Below are 25,115 nucleotides of genomic sequence, written 5' to 3'. Positions count from 1 at the left end.
CTCAAGGGGAGGGAAATGGAAATAACCACTTGGGAGAAATGGAGAGCACGTGCCCCATCCAAAGACAAGAGCTGGTTTCAGCTAATTGTTGCCAGGTGAGAATGCAGACCTAGTATTGCAAAATCATTCAGTTGATCAGGACACAATAAAACGTTAAGTGAAATCATCCGACTTGAGAATTTCAGCAACTCCAAATAATTCATACCATTGTGAGGGACAAGCAAAACATGTCTACGTGGTCCTCAAATCAACAATTTGCAAATTGTTAGAAATATTTCAAAGGAAAAATGTCAGCACAGCCAACTTTTCAGGTAGACAAATTATTCTGAAAAGTTGTTTTGCCATTTCTTTTATACTTAAATAGTTTTCTTTAATTAGCTGTAAAAGATTATGAAGAAAATATTCAATAAACTGAACATCATTAAAATCCAGAGAGCCTTCAAAATGTTAATGAGGATTTTTATAGCACATACTCCTAAACCATACCACAGAAAATATCAATAACATTTTCCACGCCCAAAAGTAATGGTATAGACAGACCACTTTAGAACCTACCAAAAAAAATTAATTCCCAGTGGGATAAAAATCAAAATTTAAAAGGGACCTCTAAGACATTTTTTAAAAATTAAAAGGGGGCCTTCCCTGGTGGCGCAGTGGTTAAGAATCTGCCTGCCATTGCAGGGGTCACAGGTTCATTCCCTGGTCCGGGAAGATTCCACATGCTGTGGAGCAACTAAGCCCATGCACCACAACTACTGAGCCTGAGCTGTAGAGTCCACGAGCCACAACTACTGAGCCTGTGTGCCACAACTACTGAAGCCCGTGCCTCTAGAGCCCACGGTCCACAACAAGAGAAGCCATTGCAATGAGAAGCCCGTGCACCACAAGGAAGAATAGCCCCCACTCTCCGCAACTTGAGAAAGCCCGTGCACAGCAGCAAAGACCCAACGCAGCCATAAATAAATAAATAAATAAATAAATAAAATAATTCATAATAAGAGGGACTTCCCTGGTGGTGTATTGGTTAAGAATCTGCCTGTCAATGCAGGGGACACAGCTTCCAGCCCTGGTCCAGGAAGATCCCACATGCCGCAGAACAGCTAAGCCCGTGTGCCAAAGCTACTGATCCTGCGTGCCACAATTACTGAAGCCTGCGCGCCTAAAGCCCGTGCTCTGCAACAAAGAGAAGCCACCACAATGAGAAGCCGTCCGTGCACCACAAGAGGAGCTCCTGCTCACCGCAAGTAGAGAAAGCCTGCACGCAGCAATGAAGACCCAACGCAGCAAAAAAAAAAAATTAAAGAGTATCTTTATGATCTCGAGCAGGAAGGATTTCTTAAATCAAGACACAAAAAGCACTAGCTATGGATTGATTCTTTCCATAAATTAAAGTTAATGTGCATTCATCAAAGATATCACTAAAGTTTTCAAAAAGACATGCCACTTAATGAAAGTAGATACTTGTGGCACGCATAACCAACAAAGAACCTATCTAAATATATGTAAAGAACTCCTACAATTCAATAAGGAAGAGAAAACCCAATTGTAAAATGGACAAATGACTTGCTAGACTAAGCACTTTTTGAAAGAAACCCAAATAGTCAAAAAAATGGGGGACTAAATCCCATTGGTGGCCAAGGACATGCAAAGGAGAACAATGGTAAGAGAACTGACATTTTAATAATACTGAGTTCTCTGATCCACAAATATGGTATATGTCTCCACTGATTTAGGTTTTTCTCTTCCAGACTGACTGAATATTGGGACAATCACTGCATCCTTCTGGAAGGATACTCTCTATGTTGCCACACACTGTACACTTCCATCACAATGCTTATCTCACTGTGCTTTCTGCTTTTCTATTTATTGTCTCTGCTAGGGCTATGGCTGCACCCTGTTTATTTCTATACCTTCGGCACAAAGACTTTGGTTTGACATATACTCAATAAAAGTTTGTTGAGTGGAAAAGAATGTCTTCCAGCATTTATTATGTAGTTTTCAGTGTACTGGTCTTGTACATTTTGTTACTTCCAACTATTTACCTTTTTGGATGCTACCGCAAATTTTAAAAACTTTGCATTTTCCAACTGCTGGTTCCTATTACATAGATGCAGTCAATTTTTGCATACTGAGCCTTTTACACTGCTACACAGCTTTACTGGTTCTAGTAGCTTGTTTATGCATTTCTCAGGATTTTCTATAAATGCAATATCATTAACAAATAAGGACAGTTTAATTTTATCTTCTCTAATCTGTATGCCTTTTACTTCCTTATTGTGCTAGCAAAACCACGACTGAACAGAAGTGAGAGCATTTTTGCGTCTTTTGAGATCTTGGAAAGCATTCAGTCTTTCACCATTACGTATTAAGTTAATGGGTTTCTGTGGATGCCTTTTTATCAGGTTGAGAAAGTTTTACCTTCTATTCCTAAGGTGCTGTTAGTTTTTATGAAGAATGTGTTGGATTTTTTTTCAGATACTTTTCCCATATCTATAGGAATGATAACATGTTTTTCCCAATTTACACTAGTGTTAATATGTGGAAATAAATTGATTAATTTTCAAATATTAAACCAAATTTGCACTCCTGGAATAAACCTGACATGGTGGTCATTGGGGGTGCACTGTGTTTTGCACGTGTGCGGTGTTTTTTTTGTTTTTCGTTTTTCCTATTTTTGGTTTGTTTGGTTTGGCTGGCTGGATCTCCTCTGCTAATATTTTGTTGTTCATTTAGGCTCTTGGTCTGCAGATTTCTTTTCTTGTAATATGTTTTGCTTTGGTATCAAGGTAATATTGGCCATATAAAGTGAGTTGGAAGTGTTCACTCTTCCTGTTCGCTTAGTTTGTGTCGGACTAGTATGCTTTTTTCCTTAAGTGTTTTGATAGAGTTCATCAATGAAGTCATCCAGGTCTTTATTTGTGGGAAAGTTTTTAGTTGCAAATCTAGTTTCTAAAATCAGTATAAAGGGACTTCCCTGGTGGTGCAATGGTTAAGAATCTGCCTGCCAATGCAGGGGACATAGGTTCGAGCCCTGGTCCGGGAAGATCTCACATGTCATGGAGCAACTAAGCCTGTGCACCACAGCTACTAAGCCTGTATTCTAGAGCCCTTGAGCCACAAATACTGAGCCCACGTGCCACAACTACTGAAGCCCACACGCCCAGAGCCTGTGCTCCACAACAAGAGAAGCCACCGCAATGAGAAGCCGGCACACCGCAATGAAGAATAGCCCCTGCTCACCACAACTAGAGAAAGCCCACGCGCAGCAACGAATACCCAATGCAGCCAAAAATAAATAAATAAAATTTAAAAAATAAAATAAGATAAAACCGGTATAAGGTGGGACTTCCCTGGCGGTCCAGTGGTTAAGATTTTGCTCTTCCACTGCAGGGGGCACAGGTTCCATCCCTGGTTGGGGAACTAAGATCCCTCATGCTGTGTGGAACGGCAAAAAACAAAATCAAAAACAAAAACTGTACCCTGAGTGCCTAGCCCTTTGCCTAGCACAGAGTAGCTCCTAAGTGAATTATTTCTTGACCTTGAGCAGGAGTGATAATCAATCACAACATCTGCCAAAAGCTAAGTGACCAGTTATCACCTGCAATGTATAATAGTTAAAATCAGTATAAAGCTATCAGGTTTTCTATTTCATCTTAAGTCAGTTTCAGTAATTTGCATTTTTCCAGAAATAATCTATTTCATTTAGGATACTGAATTTACTAGCATTATCTTGCTTATAATATGCCTTTATTACCCTTTTAATGCCTATAAAATCTACACTGATGTCTCTTTTTTCACTGATATTGCTAATTTTTGTCTTCTTTCTTTACTTTTTCTTTTTCCCCCCTTGCCCCCCCTTTTTTATCTTGGTTGTTCTAATGTAGTGGTCTCAAGGAGGAGTGAATTTGCCACCCACCTCCAGGGGATATCTGCCAATGTCTGGAGACATTTTTAGTTGTCACAACTGGGAAAAGGGGTTCTACTGGCATCTAGGGGTAGAGACCAGGGATAGATTATCAGGCTGTAAAGGTCAACAGAGCCAAGGTGGAGAAAACTGATCTAACAGCGGTTTTGCCAATTCTATTATCTTTTCAAAGAACCAAATTTGGCATTATTAGTTTTGTCTACTGTCTGCGCATTTTCTATTTGATTGATTCCCATTCTTACCTTTACTATGTCCTGCTTTCTACTGGGTTGGCCCAAAAGTTCCTTCGGTTTTAAAAGTAAAAATAAAAGACACATTTTTCATTTTCACCAAGAAGTTTATTGAACAACGTATTCGCCCTTCGCCCTTTTGTTCCACTACTTTCTGCCATTTTTCAGGCAACTTCATAATTCCATCTTCCCAAAACTTTTAGTCTTTGTGAGCAAAGAACTGTTGTTCCAGGTGCCTTTTACAGTCTTCCAGGGAATTGAAATTTTTTCCATTAAGAGAATTTTGTAAAGACCAAAATAAATGGAAATCCAAAGGTGCAATGTCTGGTGAATATGGCAGATGAATCAGAACTCCCCAGCCAAGCTGTAACAGTTTTTGCCTGGTCATCAAAGAAACACAGTCTTGTGTTATCCTGATGGAAGATTATGCATTTTCTGTTGACTAATTCCAGATGCTTTTCGTCAAGTGCTGCTTTCAGGTGGTCTAATTTGGAGCAGTACTTATTGGAATTCATCATTTGGTTTTCCGGAAGGAGCTCATAGTAGAGGACTCCCTTCCAATCCCACCATATACACAACATCACCTTCTTTGGATGAAGACCGGCCTTTAACGTGGTTTGTGGTGGTTCATTTCGCTTGCCCCACGATCTCTTCCGTTCCACATTATTGTACAGTATCCACTTTTCATCGCCCGTCACAATTTGTTTTAAAAACAGAACGTTTTCGTTACATTTAAATAGAGAATGGTATGCAGAAATAAGGCCAAGAAGGTCCCCCCCCCACCAACCCGCTTAACTTACTTGGAACCCGAACACCAAAGCAATTAACATAACTAAGCTCATGCAAATGATTTTCAACGCTTGATATGGAAACTTTGAGTATGTCAGCTATCTCCCACATGGTATAACGTTAATTGTTCTCAATTAATGTCTCGATTTGATCGCTATCAACTTCAACTGGTCTACCTTCAAGTAATCTCCAGCAGGAAACTTTGCAAACCACTTCTGACACATTCAATCAGTCACAGCACCTTCTCCATACACTGCACAAATCTTTTTTTGCATTTCAGTTGCGTTTTTACCTTGCTTGAAATAATAAAGCATAATATGCTGAAAATGTTTTTCTTCCATCTTCAATGTTAAAATGGCTACACAAAAATTCACCAATTTTGATAAGATATTGGTTGTTGTTTTTTTAAATGTATACTGATATGACAGCTGTCACAATACAATCTAACAAAATTGTTTCAAAGGAAGTTAAAGACACCTAAGCACTACTGGAGCCATCTTAACAGAAAAAACCAAACTAACTTTTTGGCCAACCCAATACTTTCTTTAGGTTTAATCTGCTGTTCTTTTCCTAGGTTCTCAGGGTAGAAGCTTATCACTGATTCTAGACTGTTCTCTTCTAATATGAACAGTTAAATGCTTATCAAAATAAATTTCTCAATAAGCACTGCTACAAAGTTCAAAATACTTTCTAGTTTTCCTTGATTCCTTCTTTTATTCATGTATTACTCAGAAATATACTGTTTAATTTCCAAATATTTGGGGTATTTTCTGGACATCTTTTATTAATTTCTCATTAAACTCCCTGTGATCATATTACCCCTGTATGTAATATGAATCATATTCAATGTATTGAAATTTGTTTAATGGCCCACCACATGGGGCTATCTGTCTTAGTGAATGATTCATGTGCACTTGAAAAGAATGTGTATTTCTGCTGTTATTGAATGGAATGTCAATTAGGTCAAGTGCACTGGTAATTAACTCTTCTATGACCCTATTGATTTCTGTCTACTTGTTTAATCAATTACTGAAAGAGGAGTGTTGAAATTTTCATGTGTACTTGTGGACTTGTTAATTTCTCAGCTATGTGGAAGCTGTTATTAGGTATATACTGTTGTATTTTCTTACTGCAGTGATCCCTTTATTATTATCAAGTATCTTTTCTTATCCTTGGCACTATCCCTTGTTCTAAAGTCCACTTTGCTTGAAATACTGCCACTGTAACTTATGATCTGTATTAGCAAATTCTTCCAATCTTTTTACCTTTTTTTTTAAAGACAGGTTTTTTGAGGTAAAATTACATAAAATTCACTTTTTAGTGTCCCATTCTACGAATTTTGACAAATACACAGTTGTGTAACCAACATTACAATCAAGGCATAGACTACTTCATCGCCCTAAAAAGTTCCTTTGTGTCCCTGTGAAGTCAACCCTCAGCTGCTTCCTTAGCCCTTGGCAACCCCTGATCTGTGCTGTCTGGCAACCCCTGATCTGTGATATTCTGTGATTCCAGAATATCACATAAATCGAGTTACACAGTACACTGCTCTTTGAATCTATCACTTAACATAATGCATCTGAGATCCATTCATGTTGTACATATCAGTAATTCATTCCTTTTAAGTGCTGAGAAGTATTCCATTGGGAATATAATTCCCAATTTAATTGGGAATTCCATTGTGTTCAGAGCCAAAGAAGACAGACACAAATGGGGAGAAGGGTAGATTAAAAAGGACACAAGGAAACATATGGGGGAGATAGATCCATTCATTTTCTTGATTGTGATGATGGTTTCAAGGCTATATATGTATGTCAAAACTTGTCAGATTGTTTTGCCCTGACAGCAACTCTCTGACACCAACTGGATGTACTACCTTTCAATTCAGTTCTAACACTAACTACCTGGAGTTAGCACAGACCCCGCAAGTTAAAGAGCAAAAAATTCCTTTACAAAACTCCCCGCACTTCAGATGATACATGCAAGTCCTGGGGGCCGCCTGCATCTGTGATAGGCCAGTTATGACTTTAGGGCTTCCTACAATACCCTCAGGTTCAGTAATTTGCTAGAATGACTCACAGAACTCATTGAAAGCATTATACTTATGATTACAGGTTTGTTATAAAGGACATAACTCAGGAACAGCTGAACAGAAGAGACGCATAGGTCAAGATCTTGGGGAGAGAAGGCAGGGATGAAGAACTTCCATGTTCTTTCCTGGTGGATCTGACACAATACTCTCCCAGCACATCAATGTGTTCGTCAACCAGGAAGCTCCTCCTGGTTTCCAGAGGTTTACTGGGCTTCCTTATGTGGGAATAATTCATTCATTCATTCATTATCATTTCATTGAGCTAGGTCACTAGCCTCCCCCCACCCCTCCCAGTTGGCTGAAAATTCCACATCTCCAACACTTTGGTGACCAGTCCCTTCCTGAAGCTATCCAGGAAGGGGGTCAGGAGTCACCTCATTAACATAACAAAGATACTCCTATCACTCAGGAAGTTGCAAGGGTTTTTGAAGCTCTGTGCTAAGAACTGGTAACAAAGACTAGATATATATTATAGTATATACTTCAAACATGTGCAACCTATTGTATTTCAATTATAACTCAATACAGCTGTTTTTTTTAAAAGGCACTGTCTTGGGGGAAAAACAGTAAAGTAAAAGAACTTTAAAACCTCACTGGTAAAAATTAACTTTTAAAAAGTCCAACATAGAAAATGAAAACTCTTATTCACTGTTAATTACAACCACTTTGGTGTTTTTGGCAAGTAAAAGATATGCATACCCAATGGCCCAACATTTCACCAATGTCTATGTCTATGCCCTAAAGCAGCTTGTACATGTACAATAGAACATGCATACAAGTATATTCATAGCAATGTTGTTTGTAAAAGCCAAAAAAACTAGAAGTCATTGGCAAGAGAGGATTGGTTAAGTAGTACAATAGAGTACTTAGTATACAGCAATAAAAATAATTGAAAAACACATAAGTAATAACATGGATGAAGCTCAAACATAATACTGAAAAAGACGCATACACAAGGAACCATACTATATGATTCCATTCATATAAAATTCAAAGCTAAAACTAGAAAAAACTATATTTTTAGAGATTTGTACACAGACAGTGACACTATAAGAAAACCAAAGAGACTGCATTTATATAGTGGTTATGAAAGAAAAAGTTTATGACTAGGAGGTACACACTAGACTTTTGGGGGTGCTGATGATATTCTGAAGGTGTTGATATGTTTGTTCTTTGTATCTTTGTTCATATGTTCATATGTTCACTTTATAGTTACTTGTTAAACTCTACATATTTTATGTACTTTTTATATGTCCACATATAAATATATACACACACACAAGACCCACCATAATATATGTATATGCATTTAATAAAAGTTAATAGCTACTTTAATTATAATAGCTAATAATAGTTAAATTTTTAGGTATGATAATCATAGTATGATTTTTTTTAATATAGTACCCTATTTTTTAGGAATACATTCTGAAATAGTAATGAAATGCTATCTGAGATTTGCTTCAGGAGTTCATTATTCTCTTTTCTTCACTTTTGTTTTTGTTGAAGTTTTTCCATAATAAAAAATGGAAAAGTTAAAAAAAAATTACATGTACCATAAGAATCTTAGATTCCTTTTAAAGGAGCTAATCTTATCACCTTTGGGGGGCAGGGCCACCACCTGGCATGCAGGATGTGGGATCTTAGTTCCCAGTCCAGGGATCAAACCCATGCCCCCTGCAGTGGAAGTGAGGAGTCCTAACCATGGGACCGCCAGGGAATTCCCTAATCATATTTTAGATAATGTAAAGACTTCAGAAATTTTCCATTTAAAAATAAGAGAAGGGGATTACCCTGGTAGCACAGTGGTTAAGAAACCACCTGTCAATGCAGGGGACACGGGTTCAAGCCCTGGTCTGGGAGGATCCCACATGCCGCGGAGCAACTAAGCCCGTGTGCCACAACTACTGAAGCCCATGCACCTAGAGCCCCTGCTCTGTAACAAGAGAAGCCCACGCACCGCAACAAAGAAGAGCCCCTACTCGCTGCAACAGAGAAAGCCCACATACAGCAATGAAGACCCAACGCAGCCAAAAATAAATAAAATAAAATAAATTTATTAAAAAAAGAATGAGCACTGAGCTATTTGCCAATATGCACTCCTTTCCGGTTTCATATAATTGTTTTTAACATAAATCCTTTTATCTAATATACATTTGAGGTGAAACCTGAGAGAAGCAGGCAAGGCAGGGGTATAGTTAATGCATAAGCCATTAGAACTACAAAAATTAGGGAATTCCCTGGCAGTCCAGTGGTTAGGACTCCATGCTTCCACTGGAGGGGGCATGGATTCAATCTCTGGTTGGGGAACTAACATCCCGTAAGCCGTGCGGTGTGTTCAAAAAAACCCCCAAAAACAAAAAAAACAATTACAAAAATTTTAAGTCTACCTAATACACATTCGATGATAATTTTAGAAGTGTGCTCACATCAGAGCAACTTTGGGGCCTAAAGCTCAAAGTTCAAGTGACATAGTGACTAAATTATCACATTAATAGTATGTCTTGATTTTTTTATTTTATTTTTTGTATTTTTCTTTATGGCGAGGGAGGTGCCACTGCTGGGACTCCATCGAATCCCCGGACTCTTAGGCTAAAACCATGCCCAAGTTCAAGCAACAAAGAATAAAGCTAAAAGCCAAAGCGAAAAGATTTTTCAAAAGAAAAGAAGCCTCTCACTTTCAGTCTAAGCTAGTTACACCTCCCCCTCCGCCACCCTCACCAGAAAGAGTGGTTATTCCTTCAACAGATACACCCCTTAGCAGAAGCTGGCTAAGACCATCCTGGAACTTCAAATTTCCCAATTTTAAAGATTTAGTAAAGCTTTGGACAAATAGAGTATGGTCTACATACAACTGGTTTCAGAACTGCATGGCCCGGAGTTTGGAAGTATTGAAAGACACCATCTTCCCATGCCGTTTCTGCCACCAAGAACTTCATAGTCTGAAACAATGGTTTCTCATTTTGGAAAATTAATTACGCAAGCTCCAGGAAGCACTGAAGGCCGTCTTAGAAAATTCTTCCTGTCCAAGCTGTAGTCAGATGTGTCACATGCGTGGTAAACTTACAAATGTGCCTGCATGTGCTCTAACCACCCCTGGAGACCCCGGGGGCTGTACTTCCCGCCTCACTGCCACAGCCAGCCAGTCATCTTTTCCTCCGCCCCTGCCTCCGCCTGTGCCTCCACCCCCTCCGCCTCCACCACTGACAGTACCTTTGCTGCTCAGAAAATCTGATCTCACTAAAGCACTTCAAGCTGGACCATTAAAAAAAAGTGGACCCATGCAGATAACAGTTAAAGATCTACTGACTGTGAAATTAAAGAAGACACAGAGTTTTGATGAAAGGAGGAAGCCTGTACCATCACCAAAGGCACAGAATCCACTAGTTACTGTCTCTGACCTGCAGCGCATTTCCCTGAAACCAAAGTCCAAAGTGTTATCAACTCGAGTTACAAATGTCTTCATTACTCCTGGTAAAAGCCAGTTAGATCTGCGGAAACTACTCAGAAAAGTCGATGTACAGAGGAGCCCAGGTGGAACCCCACTTACCAATAAAGAAAATATGGAAACAGGAACTGGGCTGACCCCAGTAATGACCCAGGCCTTGAAGAGTAAGTTTCAGCTGGCTCACCCTAGAAGCCCAACTCAAACTCTGCCACTTTCTACAAGCAGCTTTGATGAACAAAATTGATGCCACCTCTGCCTGACTCCATATGATGATCCATAAGATATACAGATAATATTACCCCAATCTTTTTTTAATGTCGTATGTATAAGTAATTATATTAATATATAATTCATTCGAAGAATTAAAATATGTATGGAGCCCATACATACTGTAGCAGAAAGCGAGTATTAGGATATTTTCTAGTTTACATGATCAATAATAGAACAGATGGGAAAATGCAATCCCGAAAGTGATGTTTATCCTGGAACTACCCAATTTAGGTTGGGGAGGTTATTCAAGTTTAACTAGATAACTCTAATTTTTACTCTACAGGTGCAGTTATGACATTAAGAAAATAACCTGGTGCCCATTCATCTTGGGTATTCTCAGGTAACTGAAAAGTAAAGTATTTCAGCCTGTAAAGCTCATGCACTCATTAAGTGCTGCAAACTTAACCAAAAAAAACAGACCCTCTAGATTTTATTTCTGTTCCCTATAAGCAATTAAGAAGTAAAACCGGGCTTCCCTGGTGGCGCAGTGGTTGAGAGTCCGCCTGCCGATGCAGGGGACACGGGTTCGTGCCCCTATCCCGGAAGATCCCACGTGCCGCGCAGCGGCTGGGCCCGCGAGCCATGGCCGCGGAGCCTGTGTGTCCGGAGCCTGTGCTCCGCAACGGGAGAGGCCACAGCAGTGAGAGGCCCGCGTACAGCAAAAAAAAAAAAAAAAAAAAAGAAGTAAAACCATCCTCCATTCAAACCTAACTGTTCCAAAAGAATCTGAAGCAAAAACTCCAATGTGACCTTAAAAATTAGAATACCATGGGACTTCCCTGGTGGTACAGTGGATGGGACTCCGTGCTCCCAATGCAGGGGGCCCGGGTTCAATCCCTGGTCAGGGAACTAGATCCTGCATGCATGCTGCAACTAAGAGTTCACATACCACAACTAAGGAGCCCACATGCTGCAACTAAGGAGCTGGCGAGCCAAAACTAAGGAGCCCTGGAGCCACAGCTAAGGAGCCTGCCTGCTGCAACTAAGACCCAGCGTAACCAAAAAATTAAATTAATTGATTAAAAAAAATAGAATGTCTTTCCATTGTACCTACATTGTAAATTCCTTTTAAGAAAACTTCAGTATTCTTAAGTGCCCAGACTACTCTTCTCAAAAGTAAGTTACCTTCATATTAATACAGTTGATAAAACTGTATTAATACTCTAATACTCCATACTCTAGGCCCTTATTACATCACACCCGACTTTAGTCTCTTTAAGTCTCAAAATCAAACCCAGAGCTTCTAAGTTACTCTTAAAACATCTATTTTAATGTTACCCCAATAAAACAATGGTTTCCCACTGATAATACCTTATGGCATTTAAAACACCATAATCAGGGCTTCCCTGGTGGCGCAGTGGTTGAGAGTCCGCCTGCTGATGCAGGGGACACAGATTCGTGCCCCGGTCCGGGAAGATCCCACATGCCGCGGAGCAGCTGGGCCCGTGAGCCATGGCTGCTGAGCCTGCGCGTCCGGAGCCTGTGCTCCGCAACGGGAGAGTCCACAACAGTGAGAGGCCCGCGTACCGCAAAAAAAAAAAAAAAAAAAAAAAAAAAAAAAAAAATCTTACCTGCTCTTAAAATTTTGGCCCAAATTCTGCTTCCTCTTCTTGAAGCCCTGCTTGACCCACTCTAGTCTGAAAGAATCACTGACTGCTTTGAACTGAAAACACTGTACCAATTACAAAGCAATTATCTTACAGTGTCTCCTTGCTGCGGTTATTAGTATGAAAATTATGTGTCCTCAAGAAGATTGTCATCTTCTAAGGGCTCTACATTTGTCTTATAAAGTAAGATATAAATGCATACTTTCTGATGGAATGATACCTATTAGTGTACTTTTTGACATGCTCTAGACTTCAGTGGTTGATCAAGTCTGAGAACAGAAATCTCCCTAAAATTCTGATTTGTCAATAGCTATGCAATCAATATATATTTCAAGACTAAGTGTTAATATTAAGATAAAACAAAAAATTAAAAATAGAACTATCATATGATCCAGCAATTTCATTTCTGGGTATTTATCTAAAGAAAACAAAAACACTAACTCGAAAAGATATATGCACCCTCATGTTCATTGCAACTTTATTTACAATAGCAAAGATGTGGAAACAACCTAAATGTCCACTGATGGATGAATGGATAAAGAAATTGTAGACTCTATACATACATATGTGTGTATGTGTGTGTGTGTGTGTGTATGGAATATTATTCAGCCATTAGAAAAGAATGAAATCTTGCCACTTGCAACAACACTGATGGACTTAGAGGACACTAAGTTAAGTGAAATAAGTCAGACAGAGAAAGACAAATACCATATGATCTCTCTTATGTGTCAAATCCAAAAAACAAACAAACAACAGAGTATCAATACAGCTACTTCAATTTTAACAAATTGAGTTACTCTATGGAAAAAACTCAATAACCTATTTTTCTAATAAACCAATAGAGCCTACTTGAAGATACAATTTGTTTTGTTACTCATATACTTAGTCAAGGTCACTATTCTTTAATGAGACAAGGTTATTTCATACCTAAATTGTGTGGTATAGAAAAGTTAGACGCTACACATTTCACTGTACTCTTCCTGAGAGCTAAACCAAATTATATTTTAAAGACTCATTCTATCAGCCCCAAACCATTTAACAAGCATATACTACAAAACTACACTTCACAAAGATTCCTGAAAGTTTCTGAATTACAAGAAACGTTTTACTCCATTTATTTCCACCTTCAAGATAAGCTGGTACTGCTAGAGTTCTAAAAATACCCTGAATACTAGGGTTCTAAAAATAACCTGGACACTGACTGTAAAAGAGACAGTCATCATGGAAGCTATTTTTAGCTTTAAGGGAAATTCATAAGGTCCTAAAATATTAGCCTTAAAGACTGAGGGTCTGACACTTTCACTGAGGCTTCAGAGGTTTTGACTTTTGGTTTAATGTAACCATAGATGTTCTCTAATTCCGAGTACTTGTGAGGCAGAAGGACAAAATGAGTGATGGCAACATGGCACAAATCAATGTTATTCTACAGTTTGATCCTCATAGACAAAATCTGCAATTCAAAAAGCATATTTTTATAGGTGAATTATTTGTAATAGTACTAATGGCTAACATTTACTGATTTTTGCTATGTGCTGGGCATATTTCAAGTAACTTAAATGTACTACTAACCCATATAATACAATGATTCTTTGTGGGAGGCATTATTAACATACCCATTTAACAGATGAGAAACTTAAGCTAAGTAATTTGCTCAAGGGCATAAAAACTCAAATCCAGGCAGTGTGGCTAATCACTCTTACCTACCTCTTACCATTCTTAATCCATACATTATATATAGTATAGTATAATATGATGAGTGGTTATCCAAAATGACTAGAGAAAAATAAAATATATACATATAGAGAGAGTATACTATAGAAACTACACTATATTATAGTGCTAGAACTACTGTATGTAGTTATGTTCCCAGGCCAGCTCATAAAGCCTACTTTTCTCACAACGTAGTTAGGTGAAGACTATGGTAGAGAATGTAGATGCGGGTAGATGGCTGCTTAATAGATGCCTTTAATATATTAACTTAACTTTCGGTTTTCTAACTTTCCTTTTCCTTGATAAAGGTGCATCATTTGCCCTATTCTTAAAATAATCAATCATAATTTAAGGTCTTTTTACTCAGAACGTTGAAAAGATACATGCACCCCAATGTTCACAGCAGCACCCTTTACAATAGCCAGGACACAGAAACAACCCAAGTCCCCATCAACAGACAAATGGCTTAAGAAGATGTCACACACGTGCACACGCACACACAGAGAAATATTATTCAGCCATAAAAGAGAATGAAATATTGTCATTTATAGCAACATGCATGGACCTAGAGAGTATTATGCTTAGTGAAATAAATCAGAGAAACACAAACACTATATGATATCACTTATATGTGGAATCTAAAAAGAATCTATATACAAAACAGCAACAGACTCATAGAAAACAAACTTATGGTTACCAGAGGAGAGGTGGGGGAGGGAGAAATCAGGAGTATGGGATTAACAGATACAGATACAAACTACAGATACAGTTTGTATTAACAGATACAAACTACTATATGTAACATTTATAAGCAACAACAACTGTATAGCACAGGGAATTATACAATATCTTTTAATAAGCTATAATGGAATATAATCTACAAAAAAAGAAAAACCCACAATGAAAAGCAGCTGGCTTTCCTTAAGGTTAAATGGATTAAGGTCTGGACAAAAGAAAGAAAGGAATAATGAGGTTCAAGCACACAAGTGTGTATATATATATATATATATATATATATATATATATATATATATATATATACACATATATATATATACACATATGTAAAAAACAGATGGAATTAATTATGGTTCAAGCAGTGAGAGCCAGAAAATAAGCAATAGTAAGTATAGGGAAATTCCCTAGGGGCAAGATAAGAAGGGGTACAGTGGGAAAGACTAGATAGTGGCAGAGAAGCAGAATTGGGCAAAGTCTCCCTATTATCAGTTGCCCCAAAATACTCCTGCCCAGAACTTGATGACTGCTAGAGAAACAGAAAACCAAAAGCTTTAGCTCGACTGACCAAGAAAAAAGAGAGAAGACTCAAATTACTAGATTCAGAAATGAAAGAGGGGCTATTACTACTGATCTTACTGAAACAAAAAGGATTATAAAGAAATTCTATGAACAATTATATGCCAATAAATTAGGTAACTTAGATGAAGTGCATAAATTTCTAGAAAGACACAAACTACTGAAACTGACGTAAGAAACAGAACCTCAAAATATGTGAATCACTGTTGTATACCTGAAACTTACATAATATTGTAAATCAACTATACTTCAATTAAAAAAAAATAGAGGGCTTCCCTGGTGGCGCAGTGGTTGAGAGTCCGCCTGCCGACGCAGGGGACATGGGTTCATGCCCCGGTCCGGGAGGATCCCACGTGCTGCAGAGCGGCTGGGCCCGTGAGCCATGGCCGCTGAGCCTGCATGTCCGGAGCCTGTGCTCTGCAACGGGAGAGGCCACAGCAGTGAGAGGCCCGTGTACCGCAAAAAAAAAAAAAAAAAAAAAAAAGAAAAGAAAAGAAAATATGAATAAACCTATAACAAAGGAAGAGAGTGAGTTATCAAAAACTAGAAACAAAGAAAAGCCCAGGACCAGATGGCTTTATTGCTGGATTGTACTGAACATGTAAAGAATACCAATTTTCCCAGAAGTCTTCCCAACAATGAAAGATAGTAAAACACTTCCAACTCATTTTATGAAGTCAGTATTAACCTGATTCCAAAACTAGACAAAAATATCACAAGAAAACTACAGACCAGTATCTCTTATGACTATGGATGCAAAAATCTTCAACAGCATACTAGCAAACCAAATCTTCAACAGATAAAAAGAATTCTATTATGACCAAGTGAGATTTATGCCAAGAATGCAGTGTTGGTTTAATATTTGAAAATCAATTAATGTAATACATTATATCAGTAGAATAAAAAACAACAATCACATGATGCTTAATAGATGCAAAAAGGCATTTCACAAAATCTGACACCCTTTGATAATAAAAATACTCAAGAAACTAGGAATAGAAGGGAAATTCCTCAGCAAGATAAAGGGCATTCATGAAAAATCCACAGTCAATATCATACTTCAAGGTGGAAAACTGGATGCTTAAGATTAGGAACAAGACAAGGATGTCTGCTTTCACCACTACTGTTTGACATTATACTGAAGGTTCTAGCCAGGGCAGTTGGACAAGATAAAGACATAAAAGGCAACTATTAGAAAAGAAGTAAAGTTATCTCTATTCACAGATTGCATGATTTTGCACTTAAAAACTCCTCCTAAGGAATTCATTAAAACCAATTAGAACTAATAAGTTTAGCAAAGTTGCATAATACAAGATCAATATACAAAAATCAATTAAATTTCTAAATACTTGGAATGAAAAATCTGAAAATGAAATTAAGAAAACAATTCCATTTACAATAGCATTAAAAGAATAAATTATATTAGGAATAAATTTAACAAAAGAAGTGTAAAACTTATACTATGAAAACTACAAACACTGTTGAAAGAAATCAAAGATCTAAATAAATGAAGAAACATCCCACATTCATGGACTGGAAGACTTAGCATTGTTAAGATGGCAACAGTCCCCAAACTGATATATAGATTCAATACAATCCTCATCAGAATCCAAGCTGACTTCTTTGTAGAAGGTGACATGCTGATTCTAAAGTTCATGCAGAATAGTTAATCCTGAGAAAGAACAAAGTAGGAGGATTCACATTTCCTGATTTCAAAACTTACTGCAAAGCAACAGCAATTAATATGGTGTATAAAGTTCTCACCACAGACCACTGTGGAAGACAGCCGAGTAGAAGGACTTGTGCTCACCTCCTCTTGCGAGAGCACCGAAATCACTAACTGCTGAACAACCATTGACAAGAAGACTATTGAACCCACCAAAAAAGATACCCCACGTCCAAAGACAAAGGAGAAACTGCAATGAGATGGTAGGAGGGGCACAATCACGATAAATCAAATCCCAAAGCCATGGGTGGGCGACCCACAAACTGGAGAATAATTATACTACAGAAGTTTTCCCACTGGAGTGAAGGTTCTGAGCCCCACATCAGGCTTCCCAGCCTGGGGTCCGGCAACAGGACTAGGAATCCCCAGGGAATCTGCCAGTGGGATTTGACTGCAGGACTTCCACAGGACTGGGGAAAACAAAGTTCTCATCACAAGGAAAAGAAACATTAAAAAAATCTATACAAGATGATGGATGTTAACTAAACTTACCGTGGTAATCATTTCACAATATATGTAAATCATGTGGTATATCTCAAACTTATACAACGCTGTATGTCAACTGTATCTCAATAAAACTTGGGGGGAAAAGTGTGGTACTGGGCACAAGGACAGACTTACAAACCAGTGGAACAGAATTAAGAGTCCAAAAAGAAACCCATACAGCAATGGTCAACTAATTTTCAACAAACGTGCCAAAGCCATCCAATGGGGAAAGAATAGCCTTTTCAATAAATGGTGCTGGAACAACCAGACATCCACATGCAAAAGAATGAACTTGGACCCTTACCTCAAACCATATATAAAACAAATTTTGACCAATTTAAATTTTTGAACAATTTGACCAAAAGAGATTAAGGACCTGAATGTAAGAGCTAACACTATAAAACTCTTAGAAGAAAACAGTCATATATCTTTGTGACCTTAATTTAGGCAATGGTTTCTTAGATATGATACCAAAAGTGTGACAAAAAGAAAAACCAAAATAGATAAATTGGACTTCATCAAGATAAAAAACATTTGTACTTCAAAGGACATCACAAAGAAAGTGAAAAGACAACCCATAGAACAGAAGAAAATTCTTGCAAATCATATAACTGATAAGGAACTCATATCCAGAATATTTATATATATGAAACACTTACAATTCAATAATAAGAAGACAAATAACCCAATTTAAAATGGAAGAAAGATCTGAATAGGTATTTCTCCAAAAAAGATACACAAATGACTAACAAGCACATGAAAAGATTCTTGACATCATTAGTTATCAGGAAAACGCAAATTAAAACTACAATAAAACACCATTACACGTCCACTAGGTTGGCTAGAAGCAAAAAGTCAGTTACACAGATAAGAAAATTATAAGTGTTGATGAGGATGTGAAGAAATTGGAACCCTCATACACTACTGATGAGAATATAAAATGGTGCACTGTGGAAAAGTTTGTCAGTTCCTCAAACGAGTTACATATGACCTAATAATTAAGTAAAAATGTCTACACTAAAACTTGTACATGAATATTTATAGCAGCATTATTCCTAATAGCCAAAAGGTGGAATCAACCCAAATGTCCATCAACTGATGAATGGATAAACAAAATTTCATACATCCACACAATGGAATATTATTTGGCTGTAAAAAGGAATGAAGTACTGATGCTACAAAATGGATGAACCTTGAAAACATTATCTTAAGTTAAAGAAACCAGTCATGAAAGACCAACATGTTATATAATTCCAATTACATGATATGTGCAAATCAGGGAAATGTACAGAGACAGAAAGCAATTTAGTGATTGCTTAGGGCTGGAGGGGCATATGGGAATGACAGCCAAAGGGCAGGTGGTTTCTTTTTGAGAAGATAAAATTGCTCTAGGGCAGGGGTCCCCAACCTCCATTAGGAACTGGGCCACACAGCAGGAGGTGAGCGGCGGGCGAACGATGGAAACTTCATCTGTATTTACAGCCTCTCCCCATCGCTCACATTACCACCTGAGCTCCGCCTCCTGTCAGATCAGCAGCAGCATTAGATTCTCATAGGAGCGCAAACCCTACTGTGAACTGCGCACGCGAGGGATCTAGGTTGCGCGCTCCTTATGAGAATCTAATGCTTGGTGATCTGAGGTGGAGCTGAGGCAGTGATGCTAGCGCTGGGGAGTGGCTGCAAATACAGATTATCATTAGCATCACGAGACTTCACCTTCCAATGCAAGGCGTGTGGGTTTGATCCCTGGTTGGGGAGCTAAGACCCCACAAGCCTCATGGCCAAAAACATCAAAACAAAAAGCAGAAGCAATACTGTAACAAATGCAATAAAAAAGACTTTAAAAATGGTCCACATCAAAAAAAATCTTTAAAAAAAAATCCTATCAGTGAGTGGCAAGTGACAGTTAAGCTGCATCTGGTGGCAGGCTTTACAGTGGCAAGTGAGTGGATGTACTTCAGTTGTACAGCTGCATATGGTGGCAGGCTTTAAGTCAGAATCCGACACTTATTTTAGTCTGCACGTCGCCCACCATTATTTTATTTACCACTTCCATCCGCGCCTCTTTCCCACACTGTGCACTTGCCTCAGTCAGTTTGGTACGCCCACAAGCTAACCCTAGCCAAAATGAGTAAAAAACAAACACCACTGGAGAGCTTCTTTGAAAAGGGGGAAAGACCCAATGATGAGACAGCAGAAGACTCTAAGACTGCCAACAAAAAGAAAGCTGCATTTAAAAGAAAATACCGAGAGTCCTACTTAAATGACAGGTTCACTGCAACAGGTGATTCACATTCTCCAAGCCCGCTTTGTATAACATGTGGCGACCGGCTACCCAACGAAGCCATGAAACCCTCAAAACTGCTTTGCCACATGGAGACCAAGCACCCTGCATTAAAAGACAAGCCTTTGGAATTGTTCAAAAGAAAAAAAAAACGTGAACACAAAGAACACAAGCAATTATTGAAGGCCACCACTTCATCAAATGTGTCGGCACTGAGAGCATCATTCTTAGTGGCTAACCACATTGCTAAAGCTAAGAAGCCCTTTACTATCGGGGAAACATTGATCTTGCCTGCTGCTAAGGACATCTGTCATGAACTTTTAGGAGAGGTTGCAGTTTCAAAGGTGGCACATGTTCCTCTTTCGGCTAGCACCATAACTAGACAAACTGATGAAACAGCAGAGGATACTGAGGTACAACTGTTAGAGAGGATTAATAAGTCACCATGGAACGCAATCCAAGCTGAGTCTACCGATGTTGACAACAAGGCAACAATGCTTGTTTTTGTGATATATATATATTTTTTTTTCAGGAGGATGTGCATGAGGATATGTTATGTGCACTTTTGTTGCGAACCAACACCACAGCTGCAGAACTATTCAAGTCTTTGAATGATCAGATATCAGGAAAACTGAACTGGTCATTTTGTGTCGGTATATGCATGGACAGAGTGGCTGCCATGACTGGATGGCTTTCTGGTTTTACTACCCGGCTCATAGAGGTCGCTTCTGAATGTGAGTCTACACGCTGTGTCATCCACAGAGAAATGCTGGCTAGCCGAAAAATGTCACCTGAACTTAACAACATTTTACAGGATGTGATTAAAATTATCAACCACATTAAAGTACATGCCCTTAACTCACATCTGTTCATGCAGCTCTGTGAGATGGCTTTCTAAAGGTAGATCACTGGACAGGGTTTTTGAGTTAAGAGAGCCGCTCCAGAGATTTCTTTTAGAAAAACAGTCACCAGTGGCAGCACGTTTCAGTGACAAAGAATGGGTCGCAAAACCTGCTTACTTGTGTGACATATTCAACCTGCTCAATGAACTCTATCTGTCACTTCAGGGGAGAATGACAACTGTATTCAAGTTGGCAAATAAAGTGGCTGCATTCAAAGCCAAACTGGAATTATGGGGGCGACATTGGGATTTTTGACATGTTTCAAACATTAGCAGAGATTTTGAAAGAGACTGAGCCAGGGCCTTCTTTCTCCTAGCTGGTGCATCATCATCACCTATCTCAGCTTTCAGAAGAGTTTGAGCATTACTTCCCAACCACAAAAGACCCCCAAACTGGGAAGGAATGGATCTGCGACCCATTTGTGAATAAGCCAGGTGAATCGACTTTGTCCATGCGAGAAGAGGATCAACTGCTTGAGATGGCAAATGACGGTGCCCTTAAAAATATGTTTGAGACAACTTCAAATCTCCATACCTTCTGCACTAAAGTCAAGGTGGAATATCCTGAGATTGCCACAAAAGCACTGAAAAGCCTGCTTCGATTTACAACATCCTATCTTTGTGAAGCAGGGTTTTCTGCAGTGACAGCAGCCAAGATGAGATTACAGAGTAGTCTGGACATAAGCAAGACACTTCGGGTGTCACTGTCTCCCATCATCCCAGATGGGACCATCTAGTTGCAGGAAAACAAGCTCAGGCCTCCCACTGATTCTGCATTATGAGGAGTTGTATAATTATTTCATTATATATTAAAATGTAATAATAGAAATAAAGTGCACAATAAAAGTAATGCACTTGAATCATCCCAAAACAATTCCCTCGCCGCCCGTGGAAAAACTGTCTTCCACAAAACCGGTCCCTGGTGCCAAAAAGGTTGGGGACCGCTGCTCTAGGGAATTCCCTGGCGGTCCAGTGGTTAGGACTCTGCACTCTCACTGCTGGGGGTGCGAGTTCAATCCCTGGTTGGGGAACTAAGGTCCCGCAAGCCACACATCGCAGGTTGCACATATCTGTGAATATACTAAAACCAGTGATTGTACACTTTAAATAGGTGAATTGTACTTTAAATTGGTGAATTGCATGGTATACGAATTACCTCTCAATAAGGATGTTTTTAAAAAAAGACAATACAGATGAATAAAAATGAACTGGAGAGGACTTCCCTGATGGCACAGTGGTTAAGAATCCACCTGCCAGTGCAGGGGACACTAGTTCGATCCCTGGTCCAGGAAGATCCCACATGCCGCAGAGCAACTAAGGCCACAAGCCACAACTACTGAGCCTACATGCCACAACTACTGAAGCCTGCAGGTCTAGAGCCCGAGCTCCACAACAAAAGAAGCCACCGCAATGAGAAGCCCGTGCACTTCAACGAAGAGTAGCCCCCGCTCGGTGCAACTAGAGAAAGTCCCTGCACAGCAATGAAGACCCAACACAGCCCAAAATAACTGAATAAATAAATAAATTTAGTTCAAAAAATGAACTGGAGAGATAAAAGCCTCACATCTTTCCACAAAAATATTCTTTTAAATGTTAAGGTCCCTTTAAGGCAATGAAAAAGGTTCAACTGAGAGAGCTGTGATTTACAAGCCACCTTCCAACATCAAGAAAGAGAATAACTGAAAGGGAAGACACATAATCGCCCTAGACAATGTAAGCCAAGTAAGCTACCCATGGCTTTTTCTATGTAACCACTGAGCATTGACATCTATAGCATATAGATTTCTCTTCCTCCTGTAAGTTCTAAGCAAACATAGAGGGGCAAAAAAGAGTCACCCAGAGAAACTAAGGGAGACTGCAAATGTTCAAAGACAGGACAATCTTCTGCAAGGCAAAATGCATGCCTTTTATAAAGTGAAAAAGTCCCAGGGAATTGTAAGACCACAAAACTAAAGCCTAGGCCTGGGGGGAAAAACACATTAGCTTGTAGTGTGTGTAGTCTATAACCCTTAACTATGACTACAGGGGAGGGAGGGAGAGAGTCTAAACATACCCATTCTCAACAGAGGAAAAAACTTCAAAGAAAAGATTTTTTATAGGTTACACTGTTGGTAAGAAGAGGATCCAGGATTTAGATGTAAATCTTCAGATTCTCAATTCAGAATTCCCAGACTAAGAATTTAAATTTACAATTCACTCTAGATCAAAGACCCAATTAATATCCCAGCATTATACTTCCTTATTCACAGAGTGACTACATGCCCCAACTTGCCTCAAATAGTTCATACCTGTTGTCTCAGAATTACTGAAAGCATCTCTCACTAATTTATCTCATCAATGTTTTTCATCTTCATCCTACTTGAGTCACATCTTGAACCTCATTACAAACTGTTTTACCTCTTAAAAAGTTTCTTTTAGGGACTTCCCTGGTGGTCCAGTGGTTAAAAATCCTTTTAGAACATTCCACCCCTAACTCCTTCATTTTTTATTCTCACTAAATCTACTCACTGCCTTCAATATGAATTCTAAATCTTCAATCATATTCTACAGGTCCCTCCTGCCTGCCTTACCTCCCTGTCTGCCTACACCCAAGTGTAGCCATTTCAGTCAAACTCTAATAGTATTGCACCTACACCCATCCCAGATTTTGGTAATTTTTTGATTGTCAATCTCCAATCCAGAGTGGTTCCTATTGGCTGAGTCCACTGAGACAACAATGCTAAGGACGGATGAGCATACACACCCATTCTACCCTGATCTCTGAAACTGATCTCCTCCTTAGAGCACAAGAAGAACACAAATTAAATTCTGGATTTATTCAGATCATGTGTGTGAGTTCTGTTCTACCTCTCAATGGATATGTGACTTGAATAAATAAATAAGTCCTTCTTTGTCTATAAAACAAAGATAATAATACAATCTTAAAATATTATGATATTTTGAGATAACAGACATGAAGTTCCCAGCCTAGTGTCTGGCATACATGGATCCATGATAAATTAAAATTACCATATTTATTAATTCTAACACCCAAATTTTAACATGTCTGATACTCAGATGTGTCTTAAAAATCAGTGATCTTAGAAAAAGTCACAGCTGGAAGCAAGTGTAAGAAGTGCTGTTGCTGGCACTTGTACAAACTTCAGTTTGAAAACCCTGGGCTGACAATGCCTGACAATATCTAGAAAAGCACTAGCACCAAATCCTGCAGCATTAAGTGTTTAATGACTTGGAAGAACATCTCAGAAACAACATTGGGGCACTTTAAAAAAAAATATCTTTATTGGAGTATAATTGCTTTACAATGGTGTGTTAGTTTCTGCTGTACAATAAAGTGAATCAGCTGTATATATACATATATCCCCACATACCCTCCCTCTTGAGCCTCCCTCTCACCCTCCTTACCCCAGCCCTCTAGGTCATCACAAAGCATCAAGCTGATCTCCCTGTGCTATGCAGCAGCTTCCCACTAGCCATCCTTTTTACATTTGGTAGTGTACATATGGCAATGCTATTCTCTCACTTTGTCCCAGCTTCCCCTTCCCCCACTGTGTCCTCAAGTCCGTTCTCTATGTCTGTGTCTTCATTCCTGCCCTGGCACTGGGTTCATCGGTACTGTTTTTGTACATTCCATATATGTGCATTAACATACGGTATTTGTTTTTCTCTTTCTGACTTCACTTTGTATGACAGACTCTAGGTCTACCCACCTCATTACAAATAACTCAATTTCGTTCCTTTTTATGGCTGAGTAATATTCCATTGTATATATGTGCCATATCTTCTTCATCCATTCATCTGTCGATGGACATTTAGATTGCTTCCAAGTCCTGGCTATTGTAAATAGTGCTACAATGAACATTGTGGTACCTGTATCTTTCTGAATTATGGTTTTCTCAGGGTATGCCCAGTAGTGGGATTGCTGGGTCATATGGTAGTTCTATTTTTAGTTTTTTAAGGAACTTCCATACTGATCTCCACAGTGGCTGTATCAATTTACATTCCCACCAACAGTGCAGGAGGGTTCCCTTTTCTCCACACCCTCTCTAGCATTTACTATTTCTAGATTTTTTTGACGATGGCCATTCTGACCAGTGTGAGGTGATATCTCATTGTGGTTTTGATTTGCATTTCTCTAATGATTAGTGATGTTGAGCATCTTTTCATGTGTTTGTTGGCAATCTGTATATCTACTTTGGAGAAATGTCTATTTAGGTCTTCCACCCACTTTTGGATTGGGTTATTTGTTTTTTTGATATTGAGCTGCATGAGCTGCTTGTATATTTTGGAGATTAATCCTTTGTCAGTTATGGGGCACTTTTTTTCAAGATATTCT

General features: G+C 38.8%; 1 protein-coding gene and 1 pseudogene across 5 annotated transcripts in view; one reads left to right on the top strand and one right to left on the bottom strand.

Annotated features, from left to right (window-relative positions):
- PDS5A (PDS5 cohesin associated factor A) overlaps positions 1–25,115 on the bottom strand; it is a 131,529-nt gene that overhangs the window by 85,611 nt on the left and 20,803 nt on the right. The gene's annotated exons all lie outside the window — the stretch shown is intronic.
- LOC308617152 (proline-rich protein 11-like) lies at positions 9,582–10,778 on the top strand (annotated as a pseudogene). Its single transcript has one exon. The product of its transcript is annotated as a proline-rich protein 11-like (transcript).

The sequence above is a fragment of the Mesoplodon bidens genome (genome assembly GCF_964165515.1).
Source record: "Mesoplodon bidens genome assembly, chromosome: 1".
Taxonomy (NCBI): domain Eukaryota; kingdom Metazoa; phylum Chordata; class Mammalia; order Artiodactyla; family Ziphiidae; genus Mesoplodon; species Mesoplodon bidens.
This window is presented reverse-complemented; position numbering and strand designations above follow the sequence as displayed.